We start from the raw sequence: 4,221 nt of genomic DNA on the forward strand, positions 1-4,221 counted from the left end.
AACCCACCACCTTAGGTGTACGTGGCTGGCGCCTTAGCCAGTTGAGCTATAGGCACCGAGCCAGGAAACAAATTTTCATTGTAAATCTTCAGAGAAGACTGTAAGGTGCGAGAGAAAATAGTACAGGGAAAAAAATGAGGATCACAAATTTTTTTTCGTTTTTAGAAACAAGGTCTTGTGGCTGCCCAGTCTGGAATACAGTGATCTGACTACAGCTCACTGAAAAGTCCAGGCTTTTATTTTTGTTTTTGAGACAGAATCTCACTCTGTCACCCTGGTTAGTGTCATGGCATCACAGCTCACAGCAACCTCCAACTCTTGGGCTTAAGTGATTCTATTGCCTCAGCCTCCCAAGTACCTGGGACTACAGGCGCCTGGCACAACATCCTGCTATTCTTTGTTGCAGTTGTCATTGTTGTTTTAGCTGGCCCTGGCCAGTTCAAATCCACCAGCCTGGGTGTATGTGGCTGGCGCTGTAACCACTGTGCTATGGGTGCCAAGCCAAAAGTATTAGGCTTTAATCATCAGGGAAATGTAAATCAATGCTATTATTAGATACTACCTTATACCTGTCAGAATGACTTTTATCAAAAATAGAGCTAGGTGCTATGCTAAGTGTATTACATGTATGACTCATCCAATCCAAATTTCCCTATGAAGGATGAATGATGCTTAAATTTCCTTGTTAAGTATGACAATTTCGTACATTAAAGTAACACTATTGAACATGAAAATTGAAAGTAATAATAAATATTTCCAGTATTTTTTAATGTCTAGTTAGTGTAAATAAAATGCATTTTTCTTGAAAATGTGTTTTCACTGAGTTAGTGGTTATCTTCAGGATTGACTAAGAAGTCTCCTAAACATTAGACTTCTATTTCTTTAGCTTGCTTTTGTTATTTTTTCTTACCTGTTCTTTCAGTCTATCACCTTTGGTCTTTTTTCTTACCTCTTCTTCTGTCTATCACCTTGTCATACTTTACCTATTGTCACTTTCAAATTGGTAGCTTCAATCTAAACTACAGAACTTAAGAAAAGAAAAACACTAGGCCATAACTTCTCAGACTTCTTTTTGGAAAATAGTCTTGCTCTGTTGCCCCAGCTAGCAATGCAGTGGCTCACTTCAGTCTCAAACTTTTGGACTCAAGTGAACTTCCTGACTACTTACAGGAAGGTAACATATGGAAGGAGTGCAATGCTTTTACTATGAATAGGAATGCTGGCCTATTCATAAACTTATATCCTTAGTATTCAATAGCATCAGTAGATAAAAAGAGCTATTCTGAACTTAAGTTGAAGGTTACCTTTTTGAAGCTGATCTGATTTCAGTTTTCTATAAAAAGGTACTCTGACAATGACTACTAACACTGGTAAGTAAAAGCCAACGTGTTAAAAACACATATAAACAAAAGTTAAAAACGAAAATAGCAGAGCAGCACCTGTGGCTCAGTGGGTAGGGCACCAACCCCATATACCAAGGGTGGAGGAGTTCAAAGCCAGCCCCGGCCAAACTGCAACAATAAGAAAATTAGCCGGGCATTGTGGCAGGTGCCTGTAGTCCCAGCTACTCGAGAGGCTGAGGCAAGAGAATCACCTAAGCCTAGAAGTTGGAGGTTGCTATGAGCAGTGTGATGCCATGGCACTCTACCAAGGGCAATAAAGTGACTCTCTGTCTCTACCAAAAAAAAAAAAAGTGGCAGTAACACTTTTACTTGCTTCTATAATAGTAATCATATATAAACATATTCAATACTTTTTACTTTTTATATAAGAAACTATTTTTTTTTTTTTTTTGAGACAGAGCCTCAAGCTGTTGCCCTAGAGAGAGTGCTATGGCATCACAGCTCACAGCAACCTCCAACTCCTGGGCTCAAGTGATTCTCCTGCCTTGGCCTTCCAAGTAGCTAGGACTACAGGTGCCCACCACAACGCCTGGCTATTTTTTGGTTGTAGTTGTCACTGTTGTTTGGCAGGCCTGGGCTGGATTCAAACCCACCAATTTTGGTATATGTGGCTGGCGCCTTAGCCACTTGAGCTACAGGCACCGAGCCTAAGAAACTAATCTAGATACATATAGAGAAATTACAGCCAAATGTACCTTTATTTACAAAATATTCGTTATAAAATTTTATAAAATATTTATAAAATATTCTCTATGTGCTGCCCATTTCTATGTAAAATTTTGTAGAGAGTATTTTATAAATAAAGATACATTTAATTACAATTTCCCATTTACTTTACCTAGGGCAACTTTTTGGGCAACCTTCAGGACACGTGTAGATAAGACAGACCTCTCCTCGGGGGGTCCTCTGCTGTGCAATTATGCAACTAGATGGTGAGACCTGACACCAAGGACAGGCTAACTGAAGAGACATCTAATAACTGCCGTGGTGTGAGGTATGAAAGGGGAGTATCATTAAGGAAGTGTATTTTTTTCTTTCATTTTGTAATAATTATTAATTCAAAGCAAGTTGCAAAGAAATATAAAGTCCTGTGCACCCTTCACTCATCCTCCCCCAATGTTAAAAATGTGCATAAATAGAGTACAATATCAACAGCAGGAACTGACATTGGTACATCTACAGAGCATATTCAAGTGCTGCCAATTACACACACATGTGTATTTTTTTTTTTGAGACAGTGTCACTTTCTTGCCCCAAATAGAGTGCCATGACATCATAGCTCACAGCACCCTCAAACTCTTGGGCTCAAGCCATCCTCTTGCCTCAGCCTCCCAAGTAGCTGGGACTACAGCTACCCACCATAAGGCCCAGCTATTTTTTAGAGATAGGGTCTTGCTCTTGCTCAGGCTGGTCTTAAACTCGTGAGCACAAGCGATCTACCAGCCTTGGCCTCCCAGAATGCTAGGATTACAGGAGTGAGCCACCGGGCCTACATCTGTGTATTCTGCTTTATGCTATTTTATAACAAGGTGTAGCTACATGTAACTACCATCACAGTCAAGATACTCAGTTGTACCATCACCATAATACTTCTTTGTGCTATCCCTTTGCAGCCACATCCATCCCTCATCCTCTATCTCTAATCCCTGGCAATCACTAATGAAATGATGCAATATCTATCTTTTTTAAGATTGGCTTTTTTCACCAACACAAAAGTATTTTGTTTAGAATAGCTACTGCAAAAACATTTTGGTTTTTGGCATAAAATATCCCAGCCTTAAGAAAAGATTATGATTGAGTATGTCCAAACCACATAATGCAATCATTAATTGATTTGTTTCAAAATTAGCAAGCAATTATTCTGTCTGAAGACTAGTTCACAGTATAACAACAACAAAAAAAATTCATTAACGATGCCTTCTAATAAAACCAAAAATTATCATTAGCTTAAAACACAGGAAGACAACAACTATTCCCTATAAGGGCCTTTGCCATAAAGGGAAAAACAATTTATAAACAGGTTCAAGTAGAAATGCCTTAAAGTGCAAAAAAACAAAAAACCAAAAAGCAAAAAAAAGAAAAAAACCAAACAAAACAGAACCCCCCCCCCACTATTATTTCAAAATGTGTTTTCTACCAAAAATCTCAGGGAAATACTTTTTAAAATCCTGAAGTAGTAGTTCCTTGTAAATGTGTTAATCCAGCTAAGATGCTTAGAGCCTACAAGGTGTATAATACTTAGATTAAGTACCACAAAGTTTACAATCTAGTGGGAGAGGAGCCATATTCCGCCACATTTCAATTTATGTCTAATCTAAGAGTTAGCAGGTTTCTATTAGTTTTAATTGCAAATAAAAAAAAGAAAAAAATGAAGAAAGTATCTGGTCCATTTTATATATACTAATAATTCTCTTTCTCTCTCTACACACACACACAAACTCTCTTTTATAGGGGTTGTAAAGGGTTTGCTTTATTGAATTGCAGTCAGATATGACATGACTTTAAAAGGGGGACTTTTTATTAAAACAAAATAAAATGTTTGACTCAGCGCCTGTGGCTCAAGTGGCTAGGGCACCAGCCACATACACCTGAGAGCTGGTGGGTTCGAATCCAGCGCGGGCCCGCCAAACAGCGACAGCTGCAATCAAAAAATAGCCAGGTGTTGTGGTGGGCACCTGTAGTCCCAGCTACTTGCGAGGCAGAGGCAGAAGACTCGCTTGAGCCCAGGAGTTGTAGGTTGCAGTGAGCTGTGATGCCACAGCACTCTACCCAGGGTGATAGCTTGAGGCTCTGTCTCCAAAAAAAAAAAAAAAAAAAA

General features: G+C 39.0%; 1 protein-coding gene across 1 annotated transcript in view; it reads right to left on the reverse strand.

Moving 5' to 3' along the window:
- NSRP1 (nuclear speckle splicing regulatory protein 1) overlaps positions 1–4,221 on the reverse strand; it is a 49,836-nt gene that overhangs the window by 10,731 nt on the left and 34,884 nt on the right. The gene's annotated exons all lie outside the window — the stretch shown is intronic.

This window comes from Otolemur garnettii, unplaced genomic scaffold (genome assembly GCF_000181295.1).
Source record: "Otolemur garnettii isolate 467f Iridium unplaced genomic scaffold, OtoGar3 scaffold00112, whole genome shotgun sequence".
NCBI lineage: Eukaryota > Metazoa > Chordata > Mammalia > Primates > Galagidae > Otolemur > Otolemur garnettii.